The sequence below is a fragment of the Homarus americanus genome, unplaced genomic scaffold, assembly GCF_018991925.1.
Source record: "Homarus americanus isolate GMGI-L3 unplaced genomic scaffold, GMGI_Hamer_2.0 scaffold31037, whole genome shotgun sequence".
NCBI lineage: Eukaryota > Metazoa > Arthropoda > Malacostraca > Decapoda > Nephropidae > Homarus > Homarus americanus.
In genome coordinates this window covers 21,767,980-21,786,033 of record NW_024722227.1, presented here as the reverse complement: position 1 = coordinate 21,786,033, position 18,054 = coordinate 21,767,980, and positions in this window count along the sequence as shown.

Here is an 18,054-nt window from a genome sequence, read left to right as displayed (position 1 = left end):
TGGTTTGCTAGTTCGTGGGTAAATTCATGGAGTTATAATATCAACGTGGCACCCGAGGCGGGTACATGATGCGCCTTGAAACAAAAGCTGAATGTTCATGGCGGGGGTGTATCAACTTCACTTAAAATTGTAATGAGGGATCCTCCTCTCACACATTGCACTATTTGAACACAGATATAAGATTCTCTGATCACTGTACTTGTCGTGGGTATATGTCACGTGAGGATACGAGGTGTATTAAGTTCATACCGGCGCATACAAGATATTTCCTTTCAAGTATAGTTTCTGGATCACTTCCAACACCTCACATAGTTCTGATACATTTATCCTTTTTCCAGATCATTGTTCTCATGTATTTTCATGTGATATCTGTGGAAGTTATGTTCGCTACACACTCACAGACGTAAATAGTATGACCTTCAAACCCTGATCCACACTTAGTCTTACAGTACACTAGTCCGGCTCAACTGGACTTTAACATTCATCTTCTGCATACCCTGAGTTCTCCTTAATGCTATGAATACATACACTTAATATGATATAACTGTACCTGGGTACAATACAACACATGGTCTAGGAACATTGAGTAGGTGAGTTGTCCTTTATCAATGTTTCCCGTTTTCTGAGGTTCTACAAGCGGTGGATTTGAATGTTATATAGCGTAATATGAATTAAATGGGATTTTTAGGAATGACAATGATGTGCGCAGTACACACACATGGTGCGTCCCTCACAGTGCGGTAATAGCCGACGCTCAGAACGCGTGGTACCTGTTTGGGTGGAAGAGCGAAGCATGACTGAGTATAATGCCTGATGGGCTTTTATCACCACACACTAGTACAACTATTACTTCACTTTATAACATCAGGCAAGGTTTTAAGATGTAAAATACTGCTAAATAAGTCTTTTTAGGGCTGAATGGAGCACGAAGGGGTTCACTGCCCTGTTTCGGTGGAAGAACGAGGCAGGACTGAGGTCTAGCGCTTCGCCTCTCTCCCTGAGGTAGGCCTGTGGGGTATGGGATGTTTGGTTCACACTCAGGATGGGATGGAGAAAGGAAACTCACAATGTGCTCTCTGTATACATGTTGTATTGGATGTACAATGCAGCTTGGTGCTGGGAAGGCAGCATGGTTATAAGCGTGATGTAGAGAGAGTTGGTTGGTGAGGGTGCTCAGAGGAGGACAGCTTGTGGGTCGCCATGCTCGCCGGCGGGAGCGAGGACCGCCAGGCAGGCGGAGGAGGAGGAGGTGTTGCTGGTTGGTTGGTGTAGGTAGAAAGAGAGAGATCACCACGAGGTCAGGTCTTAAATATCGGGGGGTAGGCGTGGCTTAGTAGTTGACCTCCGTGATGTATGGCGGCGCTGGTTGACCCAGACCACGAGACATACACTGGGGAATTCGCGGGGTCGGGTATGCAGCGACAAACAGCGTTTGTAGGGGAGAAATCCACTACAATACTCCCTCCTTCCCTCCAGGCGGTGTAGGAGACTTGTTTGCTGCAGGGTTGCATGGCACATGTGAGGCAGAACGGGCGGTGCATGCCTCATGCGGGACATAACGGCAGGGCGTGGATGAGCCGGCCGCTAGAAGAGACAACTGTCTAGATACACAATATCTGTGGGAGAAGAGAGGGAGAAAGAGGGTGTGTGGAGGCGATGAATGTTGTGCTTCCCTCAAGGCAGGTACAGAGTCGTCAGATGCACCTGCTGAGGTGTGTGGGCCTGGGTCAGGAGCAGGGGCTGCGTCAGCAGAAGCGGATGAGGGCCAGTGACAGCAGCTGGGTCCACGACAGCAGCAGGGTGCAGGACAGTAGCAGGGAGTACCTGAGGGAGAAAAGAGGGGTGTGTGGGTCCGCACTCAGGCGCATGGGTCGCGTCGGGAGCAGGGGCTGCATCAGCAGAAGCGGCAGGGGATACTGCTGGGCCGGGGGCGGCGTCTGAGGCAGGACGGGTGAGCTGGGGTCGGTAGGACGTGGTGCTTGGGGCAGGAAGAGGAGCTGGTGTCTGCTTAGAGAAGCAGTGCTGCTCTATGGTGTCTAACCTGCGGTGTAGAGACAGTAGCTGTACAGCCGATGAGAGCTGCCTCTGCGTGGATAAGGCAGTCTTCCATGTTGCTTGAAGACTGGGAGAGTGATCGGTTTCTCCTCCATCGTGTGTGAGTGCATCACTCCGGGGTCACCATTTGTGGGGTATGGTAGTTTGTTCGAACTCAAAAATCACGATGTGCTCTCTGTATACATGTTGTATTGGATGTACAATGCAGCTTGGTGCTGGGAAGGCAGCATGGTTACAAGCGTGATGTAGAGAGCTTGTTGGTGAGGGTGCTCAGAGGAGGACAGCTTGTGAGTCGCCATGCTCGCCGGCGGGATCGAGGCCCGCCAGGCAGGCGGAGGAGGAGGAGGTGTTGCTGGTTGGTTGGTGTAGGTAGAAAGACAGAGATCACCACGAGGTCAGGTCTTAAATAGCGGGGGGTAGGCGTGGCTTAGTAGTTAACCTCCGTGATGTATGGTGGCGCTGGTTGACCCAGACCACGAGGCATACACTGGGGAATTCGCGGGGTCGGGTACGCAGCGACAAACAGCGTTTGTAGGGGAGAAATCCACTACAGGCCTATAGTTTCCAATTTTTAATTTTCACTTTGAATTCTTATGGTTCTCATATCTCCATTTTCTTATCTATTGTGACCTTTTGCCTTATAAATATATATCTTAATCCTAAATTACATACTTAAGTAAGGATCTGGTTTGACAGTTCCTGGGGAAATTAATTGGGCAATATCATTAACTCAAAACTGTAACCCGGGGCAGAAAAGACGCTAACATTGAACAAAAGCCAAGCATCGTACTTTCATGGCGTGGGCATTTCCACTTCACTTCAATCTGTATTTAGGGATCCTCCCCTCGCACGTTGCAATCGTTGAACACATTCATAAGATTCTCTGATCATTGCATGGTCCGTGGTTATACGTCACATGAGATAACGAGGTTTATTAAGCTCACACCGAAGCATACAAGATATTTTCTTTGAAGCATAGTCTCTGGATCACTTCCAACACTTCACTTAGGTCTGATACATTTATCCTTTTTCCAAATCAATGTTTTTTTCATATTTTCATCTGAACCTTCCCAATCATCCTATAGATACCTTGAGTTCTCCTTAATGCTATGAGTACATACACTTAATATTATATGACCGTACCTGGGTACAATTCGTATAAAACATACATTAGATGAGTTATAAACATACATTAGATGAGTTATAAACATACATTAGATGAGTTATAAACATACATTAGATGAGTTATCCTTTACCAACGTTTCCCGTTTTCTGAGACTACAAGCGCGGTGGATTTGAATGTTATGTAGCGTAATATGAATTACCGAGATTTTAAGGATGACAATAATGTGCGCAGTACAGTCTTTAATATAGCGAGATTAGAATCTGAGGACGGGACTACCCAGGGAACGCTGTGCGGGGACACTGCACCGACTCTACCCCCGGGTGCTCCTTGCGAGCGAGCTTCGGCTGTCTGTGTCGTAAACAACCAGTGGACTCAGACTCAGTCTTGTCTAGTCCATTGATCTTGGTTATATGTATTGAGCAGTATTGGTATCTATGATTGGGGATAGTTAGCAGAAATATAGTTATCCCTGGTTGAGCATTGAACCCATGAATGTTGGTGTTATTAGTGGTACCTTTGTTATAGGAGTTGAGTCCACCAACCTGGTGTACTACCACTGAATTCTAGTTAAAGTGTCATGTTGTCAGTCCGAACGAACAGGATGTGTTTAATAATAACTTAATTTTGGATTTTGTCGAGTGTGTTATATAATCATCTGTATTGACAATGAAATAATATAACAGTTGTGCAATGATGTAATAAGTAATGATCTATTTTGTTGTGTGTAAAGTAAGACCTAAGTGGTCCAGTCTTGTCTGAGTGTAATTAATTAACATCTTGTTCACTCCATATGTTAATAAATATTGGATAAGTAAACTACAAGTATCACAGCTCTATTTCTTCTACTCATTGGTTTTCAGAAAATAACTATTATAACTCACGTGCCTAGAAGCTCGCTAACACGCTACCTAACAGTTCACTAATATAAGAGCTAAGTTTCTCCTTTTCTTTTCTTTTTAATTAATACCATGGTAGTTAACTTTTAAACTCTTCAACCTGGTTTCCTCTTAATTTCTTACTTCATTTATTTTCTCCCTTAGTTTTGTCTAGTTACTTTTACTTTTATCCTCTTCACCACTGATTGGCTCGTTAGCCGTTTGGACAATCGGTCACGCCTCTTATTACTTTTCCCCCTCACTCCCCCCCCCCCTAGTTACTCAGTGTTAATTATTCCTCCCAGTCACTTCTGTTCACAATTGCTTTACGGTGATTTAAAGTTTCCTTCATATGTGTGTGCATATATTGGTATTATCGTACAGTAAGAGTGACAGACGTAGGATATTAGGTTCTAAGTGTCATAAGGCTTACCTGTTATTACACGTGGCAGTCGTGTAGTAAGTCTTATCGAGTGTAGGGAAGAATCCGGATCTGTTTAATGCCGTACCCTCACTCCAGAGTAGGCTGTTCCATAGTCACTAGTTTAGGGTGAAGTGATATCTTGGGACGCCCCGCTCTACCAGGACCCCATAATTATAAAGCCTCAATTATTGTTCTTCTCATTATCTCATTCGGGGTCAATAATCAAGTAACTCAAGGGTTGTTAATCCGGATCTTTATATTAATGCCGCAATACGCCCTTCCTGTTTCAAGTATCTATGGGTTGTTAATCCGGATCTTTATATCAATGCCGTAATACGCCCTTCCTCTTTCAAGTATCTAAGGGTTGTTAATCCGGATCTTAATATTAATCCAGTAATACACCCTTCCTGTTTACTCAGGGTTGTTAATCCGGATCTTTATATAAAATGCAGTAATACGCCCTTCCTGTTTCAAGTATCTAAGGGTTGTTAATCCGGATCTTTATATTAATGCCGTAATACGCCCTTCCTATTCCAAGTCTCTTATCCTTATCTAAGGATCTTATCAGAAGAACAATATTCATAAGTGTAATTTCCCTAGGTATAACTTGGTTAGTTTCCGGGACTTTCTGGTTATCCACTGCCGTGATATTTTCTAGGGTAATCCACTTATCTTATCTTTTGACCATTAATTAATTTATCTAGGTTTTCTTGACAATGGCCACCTCAGGTTTTGATCTCCAGGATTTTACTGAAAATCCTTCCGTAGCTAAATTACGTGTTAATATCCTGAAGAAAGAATGGAAAGAAATAGCCAACTATTACAATATCCCATTTTCACAGCAACTGACTAAGGAAATGTTAAAAAATCATGTAATTGAAATGTTGGTTCAACAAGAAGTTTTAAAAGAATCCGCTGTTGACCGATTAACGCCCATGTCCAAGAACCTTCAACCACTATCCACCACCCCTCCTCACTCAGAAGTTGCCTCAGTTCTGGCTAGCCCTCAAGAAAAAGCACAAAGAGTAGACGCCTTAGAACTAGAACGAGCTAGGTTCGAGTTCCAAATCAAAATGAAAGAACTCGAGTTGGAAAAGACCAAGTTGGAGCAGGAGGTTAGACTGAAAGAACTACAGGTGAGAGAGACAGAAGTCACCTTAACATCGGAGTTTAAATCAAAAGAAGTGGCATTAAAAGAGAGACTAGCTGCTTTTAACCCTGCTACTGCTTCTTCCCTTGTTCCCGGGTTTGATGAATCCGATATGGACGGGTCATTTAGGACTTTTGAGAAAATAGCCGGGAAGAATGAGTGGCCAAAGGACCAGTCGGTGTTAGTTCCTAAATTATGTGGTAAGGCTCGTAGAGTTTATAACTGTTTAGACCAGACTGATGACTATGATAACGTAAAAAAGAATATCCTCACCTCTTATGCTATCACGCCAGATGGATACCAGCAGAAGTTTCGTAAACTAACCAAACCATTTTCACACACCTTTGTTGAGTTTGCTCAAGAAAAGCTTAGGTTTTTTAAGAAGTGGTTAGAGGCTACAGAGACCTCCACATTTCAGGATTTGTTAAACTTGGTAGTCCTGGAGGAGTGGAAGAGCAAGATACCATTTCACATCTTGAAGCATGTGGAGGAGCGTGGAGAGGTTAATTTAGGGCGTGCGGCTGAGCTGGCTGATGCGTACGCCTTGCTGGTGGAGTCACTGGGCAGTAGAGAACGTGGTACTTCCCGACATGTTAGGTCCTCCTCTGATGATAACCTTGGGGGCGTGAGTGGTAGGTCGAAAGGTCCCACACCTACCCCCCCTGATGCAACCAAGTTTACTTGTTCTTACTGTAAAAACCCAGGCCATACGATCCAGACTTGTAAACACCCAAAGTGTCGAATTGCTAAAAGTAGTTCCCTGGATCCCAAATCCAAACCAATAGCAACCACCAATGTGGAAAGGCCCCATCAGGATCTCTTCTCTTCATTCACCTATGAGGGAAAAATTTCAATCATAGAGGGGTCTCGTTCTTTCCCTATTCGTATACTACGTGATACGGGCGCAGCACAATCTATCCTCCTGTTTAACGTCATTCCTGATATATCTACCGCATTTACTAATGAGTGTTCTAATTTCAGATCTCTCATCCCATTCTTCCTATCCCTTAGCTAAAGTGCACCTCCAATGTCCCTTGATTACTGGGGAAGTGCAAATAGCCATTAGGAAAGATCCAATGCCTGTGAGCGGCATTCATTTATTATTGGGTAATGTCTTGGTAGGAGATCTAGTGGTCCCCAACATAAAGACAGTCGACTCTCCCTTACCTGTCAACTCCACCACTGACCTTGAAGAAACTATTCCTCACCTTTTCCCATCTTGTGCTGTCACCCGGTCACAGAGTGTGCGAAATGGGCCCTCTTCATCTAAAACCACCTCCAATATCTTCCTACCCACAGAAGATCTGTACAATAAGACCATTAGTAAGGATGAGCTCATTAAAGCCCAACAATCTGATCCATCTTTGAATAAACTTCATCATGCAGCAGTTGAGGGTAAAGATTTTAACACCCTTCCGTGTTTTTATTATCAGGAAGGGGTTTTGATGAGGGCCTATAGGCCCCCTGAGCTTGCCCATCTAGACACGTGGTCTGAAATACATCAAGTGGTAATTCCCTCCTCAGTCAGACCAGCATTAATTGCCCTTACCCATGATGGTATTTCAGGACATTTGGGAATCCTGAAAACATATAAAAAGCTCCTCCAACACTATTACTGGCCTGGACTTAGGAAGGATGTGTCAAAGTACCTAAAATCTTGTCATATTTGTCAAATAGTAGGAAAACCAAATGAAAGTATACCAGCAGCTCCCATTAAGCCCATCCCAGTATTTTCTACACCATTTGAAAAGATTGTTGTGGATTGTGTGGGCCCATTACCAAAGACTAAGAAGGGAAATCAATTCCTGCTCACAGTTATGGATACCAGTACACGTTATCCTGAGGCTTTTCCCCTTAAAAGCATCACTTCTTTTGCACCTTTTCACTTCAGTGGGCATTCCTAAAGAGATCCAATCCGATCAGGGCACCAATTTTACGAGCAATCTTTTCAAACAGGTGATGAAAGACCTCAGTGTGGACCATTGTACATCTTCGGCTTACCACCCACAATCCCAAGGTTGCTTGGAACGGTTCCATCAAACTTTCAAGTCAATGCTCAAAAAATACTGTATAGAACACCAAAAGGAATGGGATGAAAGCATAGACTTGTTACTCTTTGCCATCAGGGAATGTCCCCAGGAGTCATTGGGTTTCTCCCCGTTCGAGTTACTATATGGGAGACAAATTAGGGGACCCCTTAAAATAGTAAAGGAGCAGTGGTTTGACACTCCATCTATTAAGCCCGCAACAGTTTCCCAATACATTGACACTTTACGGGACAAATTAACTGAAGTCCGAACCATTGCTCAGTCAAACTTAAAAAAAGTCCAAGAAAAAATGGTGAAGTCCCAACCTAAATTAGTTGAAAGATCATTTTCTCCAGGTGACAAAGTGTTACTCTTTCTACCCATTCCAGGCTCTCCCCTTAAAAGCAAGTTTACTGGTCCCTATATAGTTGCTAATAAACTATCTCCCCTCAACTATATAGTCCATACTCCTGATCGCCGAAAAGATTCACAACTTGTTCACATTAATCTCATGAAACTTTACCATTCCAGGCAGTCAGAGGAAGACATCCCAGAGGCTATAAGCCTACCTGTATTGCATACGGTTTTGTCAGGGCCGGAGCCGGAGACAGATGACATGGATCTATTGGAGAATTTAGACTTCCCTCTACCTAAAGAAAACCCTGCTAACAGTCACATACTCAACAACTTGGATGAGTATTTTTCTGTTCTGAATCCATCTCAAGCAAAAGATCTCACTAAGTTATTATCAACATTTCCTAAAGTCACGTCAGACCTCCCAGGGTTTTGCAATATACTTAAACATGATATTAAGCTAATCTCAGATGATGTACAACCCATTAGGCAATCGGCATATCGACTAAATCCACAAAAAAGAGAGATTATGAAAAAGGAGGTAGATTTTTTGTTAAAACATAACTTAGCTGAGCCTAGTACCTCCCCCTGGGCTTCACCTTGCATTCTCATTCCAAAACCCGATAGCACTTTTCGTTTCTGTACCGATTATCGTAAAGTGAACCAGGTCACTGTCTCAGACTCCTACCCTTTACCTTTGATCGAAGATATAATAGACAGCATAGGCTGTGCCAAATTTATCAGTACGGTGGACTTATTGAAAGGATATTATCAAGTGGGACTCACGGATAGGGCAAAAATAATCTCGGCATTTATAACTCCATTTGGTCTTTTTCAATATTTGGTTATGGCGTTTGGCTTTTCTAATGCTCCGGCCACATTCCAGAGGGCCATCAACTACCTAATTCAGGACCTAGGTGGGACGTTCGCCTACCTGGATGACCTGGTGGTGGTGTCGGACGGCTGGGACGAACATCTGGTGCGTTTGGAGATACTGTTCGCACGACTGCAAGAGACTGGATTCACCATAAACCTGGCTAAATCTGCTTTTGGCCGGGCCTCAGTGACTTACCTGGGACATATCGTTGGGCATGGTATGGTGAGACCCAAGGACGCAAACGTTAAAGCCATCTTGTCCTTCCCCACTCCAAGGACGAGGAAGGAACTCATGCGCTTCCTGGGGATGTGCGGCTACTACCGTCGGTTCTGCAGTAACTTCTCCAGCGTGGCCGGACCCCTCACAGACCTTACCAGTTCTGCGGTCCCTTACATCTGGAACCAGAGGTGCGACCAGTCTTTCCACCGCCTCAAAGCCTTCCTTGCCTCCAAGCCTGTAGTCCACCCCCCTGACTACACCTTGCCCTTCCATCTGCAAATCGACGCTAGCGGTGTCGGAGTGGGGGCTGTGCTCCTACAACCCGACCCAACCACTGATGTCCTTCACCCTGTGGCATATTACTCCGCCAAGTTGAAAAAACATCAGACCAACTACTCGACCATAGAGAAGGAGGCCCTGGCTCTGGTGTTGGCAATAAAGATGTTTGAATGTTACCTCCAGTCTTGCCCACAAACAACCCTCGTCTTCGCCGACGATAACCCACTCACGTTCATCCAAACCAACAAGACCTCCAACCAGCGAATCCTCCGCATTACCGTGCGTTCTGGGTGAATGAATAAACCCCGAAATGCCTCACTCCTTGCTAAGTTTTTTGCATGCCGAATAACCTGCCATTTCTCTTCCTCGCTCACTAGTGTGATCCTGAGGGGGCGAGGCTTATCCCCCTGCTTTTGTCCCAGCCTTCTCATATCCTGAGGGGTTGATGGAATCTTCAGAACCTCTGTACAAATATTTTGAAACTGAATTTTATCGTGTGTTACCTTACTCTCAGTTCCCTCCGCCTGGCTCTCGGGGACACCAAAAACTATTGCATTGTTCCTGATCAACTTGTTAGCCGCTTGGGCGATCGGTCACGCCTCTGTTACGCACTGTTGGCAAGTACTGGGCATGCACCGGCTCCTGAATGTACCTGAACCTGCTCCAGTATTGGTCAAGTCTGGTCTTGAAAGAGCTCACTCTCGGTGCAGTCACAACACTTTCTGGTGTCAACTGGACCCTGGTTCGATGCAACTGAATATTAAAGGAAAGTGGGTACCGCTGAGGACTGTGAGGCATGCCAGTGCTAAGATTACCGCTAGACAGAAAAGAGTTATTACCCTAGGATCGAAGGTGTAGTTGCCACGTAAGGTGAACAGTGCCTTGCTTACCCGTCTGGGAATGGTGGAGCCCGATTTTCAGCAGTGTTGCAGGAGAGAGGCAGTTTCCAAGAAGTGTAGTCGCACTTCTGTGGAGGAGGATTCAGCCATTGCTGGGGAAGGCCTTGAGAAGCTGCAGCCGGAAGACCAAGACGTGCTACCAGTTGTCGAGTGGTTCGACGACTAAAAACTACTGGGCGCAGTGGGATGCTCTTCGGCTTAAGGGTGGTCTGCTGCAGCGTCAGTGGGTGACTTCCAATGGCCTCAACAGGTACTGGCAGACAGTACTTCCCCAGAAGATGAGGTCAGAGATCCTGAGGGAGATGCACAACAATTCAACCAGTGGACATCTGGGAGTGAAGAAGACCCTGAGCCGCCTGCAGCAAGGGTTCTACTGGGTTGGCATACATAGGGATGTGGAAGAATGGTGCCGTTCATGCGAAGCCTGTTGCGCCAAGAAGGGACCAAAGCTACACACGTGTGCCCCACCGCAATTGTACCATGCAGTTGCACCAATAGAGAGGCTTGCAGTGGATATTGCAGGACCTCTGCCACTCACTGCAGAAGGGAATAGGTACATCTGTGCGGCCATGGATGACTTCACTAAGTGGCCAGAAGCTTATGCCATCCCAAATCAGGGAGCCACGACTGTTGCCAGGGTGCTGGTGGACCAGTTCTGCCGGTTTGGTGTGCCCCACAAGTTGCACTCAGATCATGGCAGAAATTTTGAGTCAGCGAGTGTTGTAAACTGTTGGGCATAAGGAAGACTGGGACCTCTCCCCTTCTGTCACATTCAGACGGAATGGTCAAAAAATTTAATGGGACTTTGGGACAAGAACTGGTCAAGTACTGTGTTGAGAGGCAGACAGAATGGGACCAGAAGCTGCCTGCTTTGCCGATTGCATATCTGACGGCTGCCCACGACTCAACTGGATACATACCGGCAAAGCTGATGCTGGGTCACAAACTGTGGGTGCCAGTGGACCTGCTGACAGGAAGACCACCTGATGAAGAACTTCCTGAAGAAACCACCAGGTGAAGTGATGAAGTGCAGCCATGATGTCAAAGCAAACCAAGTCTGTTACAAGGATAGTGATAAGGTCTGGCTGTATAAGCCAGTATCTTATGAGTAATGATATTAAAGTTTTAATCATATTTGAGTAATTCGCAATAATTTACACAAAATTCACAAGAGACTAATGAAATCGGACAGCGTCCACAAAAAAGGGCGGAGCCAAAACAGGTTTCAACTAGGCGCAATCCTATTCAATTCTTTCACGCCATATGCTTTGTTTTAGGTCCTATCCAATATACTACCATATATAGAATTATTTTTTTATTATTATATCACATTTTTTTATTGCCTTACATGCCCCCAACTCTTCAATATTAATCAAAATATTCTCCAAAAGCGGCCATGATTCGCGTATTTACACAGTGTTTCAGTGGGAGAAACTCGCCGATTGGTTGTTAGCTATTCGGGCATCTCTGCCCGCTGCAAACGCTAACTCTTGATCGAGGTGTTAGCTTTTCCCTCAGAAAGTGTCATGTACAGAAGTCAACAGCAGGGTCTGCTCAGACAGCATAGCTAACGCGTTAGCTATTCCGTGCATCTGAAATGCCTTACAATAAACGCCTATACTGTAGTGTAAAGAATAAGTCTAGCTGAACAACTGAAGACAACTGTCGTTCAAGTATTGTGGAATTGCTGTGATTAATATAAAGGGAGAAGACTAAGGAATTGTACACTGGTAGTATGCTGACTATATATTCGAAGTGTGGAGTCAAGGTGTGAAGACATTACCTTGTTAACAGTGTTGTGAAGAATTAGTGTTTATTAAAGAAGGCTACAGTGCACAAGAGTGTTTCTGTGACCTGGTGGAAATCTACCTGCCTGTTGTTTGTCTGTACACTGATACCGATCGTCGGGGAATTACTGGAGACTGGCGGGACAGCCAGTGGTGATTTGACTACTTTTGTGAGGTATCTACTGCTTCTGTACATACTACCCTAGCCGCTGGTAACCAGTGGTGGAAGCTGGGAAGCAGTGCAAGGGAGTCCGACTAATTACCCAAATGTAGCTGCAATGAAGTCAAATGATGGTCCTACAAGAATAAATCGGACTGCCAATCACTTCTCGACTGGTATTTGGTGTCACGAAGTCACAAAAAATTGGAAAACTTAATTTAATTTGAGTTAATAGATCGAGTGCATGTACCTAACCTAACCTAACCTAACCTAACACAACTCAGATTAAACTAAGTTTACCAATTTTTTGTGACTTTATGACACCAAATAATAATCGAGAAGTGATTCACAGTCCGATTTACGCTTGTAGGACCATCATTTGACTTCATTGCGACTACATTTGGGTACATTTGGGTAATTACTCGCTCCCTCGGTACATGCACGCGATCTATTAACTCAGATTAAAGTAAGTTTTCCATTTTTTTTTACTTTGTGACACCAAATACTAGTCGAGAAGTGATTGGCAGTCCGACTTATTCATGTAGGACCATTATTTGACTTAATTGCGGCTACATTTGGCTACATTTGGGTAATTAGTCGGACCGGTGCACAACAAGGAGGGTCGTGACAGTTCGAAGATTTTACCCAATCAATATACGTCTGCATTGATTTACTGAGAATTAAGGACTCTAATGCTTGGCGAATCGGTTCACTGTTCACCATTGATTGTATATCTGCATTGTCTATGTACATAGTCTACACGAACTGTCTGTATACATGCTAAATCACGCTAAATAAATATTGTGTATGTGTGTAATTCAAACCTTGGCGGGGTGGTGAGGGAGGGAGCAAGAGATGGCAGCACCGAGCACAGAAACACAACACTGCGCCATTACAGCTACCATCACCAGGGTCAAAATACACGTCTCGCATTCTCTTTTATTGGTCGCATTACGTAAGTAGCCACCTGGACATTATTTAGAATAGACAGTATGTAAGGAAATAGTTGATGTATTTATTTAATGCGATGGAGGGACAATAGAGGGGTTAGAGGCAGCGTAGGGAAGGTGGAGATGAAAGGGACGCTCACTTTCAACAGCTGGAAGGTCATTTGTGTATATGACGATAACAACTGAGTTCCATTGTTATATGACTCCACAAAGAAACACCTGCTTGAGTTTGATATGTTACCCCTGGGAACATCTGGTTCCAAAGGTTAATTAATGTATAGAGGAGGTTACTTTAACTTCAAGTTAATGTTGACTTGAGGCGCGTGTGAGTGTCCCAGGCTTCATCCGTTCATGTGGCGATCATCAACCAAAATCAACTAGCCATTATTTAAGATATGATCCATGGAAACAATTAGCGGTAGGTGGTGTTTTTGTCCATAAGAGACTTTAACCTGCACATACAATGCACTGGTGAAATCTATAACCAGGTGGCCACCAACTTATGTCGGTAATATCTTACTGGTAATGTGCATGACCATTTTAGGGACTATTGGATAAATGTAAAGAAGTTCCATACCGCAAGAATAGTCCATATTCATGCCAGGAATTCAGTTTAAGTTTTCCGCTTGATGAATTACTTTTGAAATCTAGTTGCCAGGGATCTGAGGCTGATAAAATTATCATTTCGGTCATCCAATGATTTTTAGGATTTTAAGTTTCGGCATCAGTAGTTTAGACAATTTTAAGACACTTTTCTTTTGTGGCATTTCTTCCACTCATTATTACTTGAAGAGAAAATAGGATTTTTTTTGTGGGGAATCATCGTATTTTTCTAAGTTGGAAGTTATCATGTTTTTCTGATTTTCTTTTTTTGGGGGGGGGATGTTTTTTCAACGAATCCGACTTTCATTACTCCTGCTAATCACACCAAATGGTAAATGTTTACGAAAATGTTATCATTAGAATTTGTTTGTCGATTTTCTTTATTTTTGCTATACTTATTGTTTTGATGATTTTAAGTATATTAAAAGAAATGACCGGTGAATTTTCGATCTTGCAGCGGTATTTTTCTTGCTGTTATTAATATGTTTTCCGTAATGTTTAGACAATTCTAAGACCTTTTTCTTCTGTGATATTTCCGCCGGAAATTAAGGATAACCGAGATATTAATTTTTCAATATTATTAGATTTGGTCAGTCACAAGTATCGCCATTTGTTGTTTACGTCTCACAGAGAAGGTCTGACCACCCATCACGCAGTTCTCCTTACCTCTGTGTTGGCTTCTTAAGCGTCTACAGCGCATGTGTGGGGGGTGGTGTGGGAGTTTCTTATTGGCTATAGCGACAGGAGACTTATAATTGGGCAAGAGTTTTTTGTCTTAGCCAACGAACAATGCGTGGGTATGTCAGAAGCGGAGATTGATTTTTCATCAGAAAAATAGTGTTGGGTCAGGTTACGTTTGGTTTGCTTTCGTTGTTTTGTTTTTTTTATGTGATTTACCCGAGGAAAAAAATATATATTCGTTAAGATTGATGGGTGGGGCGGGGGGGGGGTCTCAAAAACTATTGATTTCCAGCTGAAATAAATATCAAATTCGTTTGAAACTCATCAAATAACATTGGAAAAACATATTTTTAATATCCAAACAAAGACCGGTGCATTAGTGAAAATTGACCACAACAACTTTCTATTAATATTATTATTTTTTATTTTTTATTTTTTTTCAATTACTCTATCCTGAGATCTTAAATTCCGTGTTAGTGGGCAGGACATGAAAGATGAGGGAAATTACTGGGTAAAAACGCCACAATCATTTTCTTACCGTAAGTCAACTAATTCCCAACCACCGCCATTCCTTCCTCTCCAATTGTATAAATTGTATTCCATTATTCCTGATCCTTTTAATAAAATAATTACGCATCTTTATTAAGTTTAGAATTACCTATATACCACTTTATTCTTCTTTTGTTTATTTATTAAATGCATTCTCTGTTAGAGCGTCTTGTTTACATCATGTTTGACCTGTGTTGTTGTGATTATTCTTATCGTGAATTATCAGGCCTAGTTCTTGTTGATTCTCGTTTGTTAGCTCTTATTCGTGACCATGGTTTAATTAACTCAATATTAAGGTACTTTGTTTACGCTTTTCTATTAGCATTATATTAAACACAGAAAAGGAAATGACAATGCATAGAACCTAATACATCCTGACTTAACGAACCCTGGGCTGTTAGGTCAGGTTCCATGCATTGTCGTTTTCATTTCTGTGTTTAATATCATGCTAATAGTGTTTACAAAAATACTTAAACCAAATCGCACATTTCCTTCGGGTGATAACAGTTTCGTAATAATCTAACCTAAAATTATCTTTTCTGTTATCCAGCAATTTTTAGGATTTTAAGTTTTGGAATCAGTAGTGCTTACCTTAATTAGACTCAGAAGACTTGGAGTTGGGGATATCGGTGTCATCCTCCTCATCATCCACACGTCGCACTGGACCAAAGGTGTTTGTCAGCTTTATAGCTACATGGCTGGTTACAGTTTGTGCAAGTAACCTCAGTTGGCAAAACACTGTGTTTGTGGAGAAATTTCAACGTCTCACTGTCCTTACCATAATATTCAATGTGAAATCTTGCGATGGCTTGGAAGCCTCACTGTCTTTACCATAATATTCAACGTGAAACTTTGTGATGTTATAATTAAGACATTTTGGAACTAAATTCAGGTAGGTACTACTGCCTGGGAAGATACTCGGTATGGCATATGGCCATATGGCATCACAAAAATTGTGACCAAGTCCCAGGTTGCTCATCTGACTTTCTGCCTCATTTACACACAATTGCAGGGTCTCAATTGTTTCACTTACTTTGACAACACAATATTTTTTGACAACACACCATTTCTCACTCATGAATTTTATTTTTTTTCTATTTATTTATTGCACTTTATTTCTATTATTATTTGTAATTTTTATTGGTATTGTTAATATATTCTTTTATTATAATTTTTATTTATTTTTATAATTTTGTATTAATTTTATTATTATTATTATTGTTATTATTTTATTATTGTTATTTTATTATACCCCGGAACCTTGATGTGGCTAATGCCCGTAAAAAAATCCATCTTAACCTAACCTACAGTATATCTAAGCTTACTGGGGTGCTTTGCCCCCCAGACCTCCCTAAGATTCCCTGGATGACCGAAACTAAAATAATACCGTATTTTTGAGGGGTAAATTTTACAATTTCAGTAACTACTACTGTTTGGTTAGTCTGTACCCAACCTTACTGAACTTCCTCGCTGTCGCCACCATTTTAAACAGAAAATACAGTAAAACCTCGATTAACCAACTTTCGGATTAACCGCCGATCCCGTACCCCAAAGAAAAAAAAAGTTACGGGGATTAGCCCACCCGGGCACAGGTCACTGACCCACATCGGGGCCTGGTGGGCGATAATGTAATGATGCTAATAATAATAATAATAATAATAATAATAAAGAAATGCAAAAATGAAAAAATATCAAGATTGAGAAACAATATACCTGTATGTATGTTGTGTTGTCAATAGTAAGAGAAATAATTGAGATCCTGCAATTGTGTGTAAATGAGGCAGAAAGTCAGATCAGCAACCTGGGACTTGGTCACAATTTTCGTGATGCCATATGTTCTTTGACTTTTCCGTTTTTATTCACGGTTTCTGTGCTGGATCATATTTGTTTACTAAAGTGGTTAATGTTTTAAAGCAAATTCTATTGAAATATGAATGGAAAATGAACAAAAATGAATAGAGGGACTTAAATGAGGTAGGTTAGGGATAGGTACTTTGAAAATGTATGCGTTATTTCCGTAGACTTTAATTACTATTGACCGACCTTTTGGATTATCCGCCGGCCCCTTCCCCCCATATATGGACGGTTAATCGAGGTTTTACTGTACTTATTTTGATATCTGGTACCAATGAAAGCAACTCTGTTGAAGCATCATGGTGTTATTTTAAATTTTTTGGGGACATGAGAGTACACTCAGACTGAACGGGTCGGCTGTAAACAAACAGACGACACGCAGTGACTGCATATTTACGTGAATTTGCTTTGTCGGTTAATATCCCTTTGCGACAGAAGTGGTATTAGAAAAGGTTGTTCCTATTGACAAGATATAACTAATGGTAAACACAAAATTGCTCTAATCAAGTTGTAGCTAAAACTGTAATACTGTACAGGTAATACTTATTTTTTTAATACAAAATGAAGAATGGAATTAGATTGATCTCTTCCGAAGTTTACGTGTCATGGGAAGCAGGTCACATACACAAATGGCGACTTAGACTGACAATACAGTATTCCCTTAAAGCTCGTGGATTTGAAGCTTGCGTCCCTTGGAAATTCACGGATTGCCTTGGAAAATAACTAAAATAAATCTGAGGCTGTGTGCCAGGGATCAAGAGGAGGCAACACTACATGACAGTACAGAGCACCATATTTTACAGGTCATAAGCTGCACCCTATAATTATTAAGGTGTATATTTTTGGGGGTTCAGACTTAATAGCCTACTGCACTGGCAAAGCCAGTCAATGGCTATATGCAATCATGTTTCTCACTACCACAGCTCGCTATCACTTTATGGACCTATTATCAAACAATTGTTGGTATTATTAATAAAATTTACCTAGTTTAATACAAAAGGATTATAGGTACCTATGGTATATATATTACAAATACTTATCGGTTGCGGGCATTTTCACTAGGAACTGTCCAGTACAGGGATTTTTTACATCCTGTGCACCAGATCACCTGATGTTTCAGAGGTATTGTCTTTGCATTGTCACTACCACAACTAACTATCAGTGTGGACCTAATGTCCAGAGTGT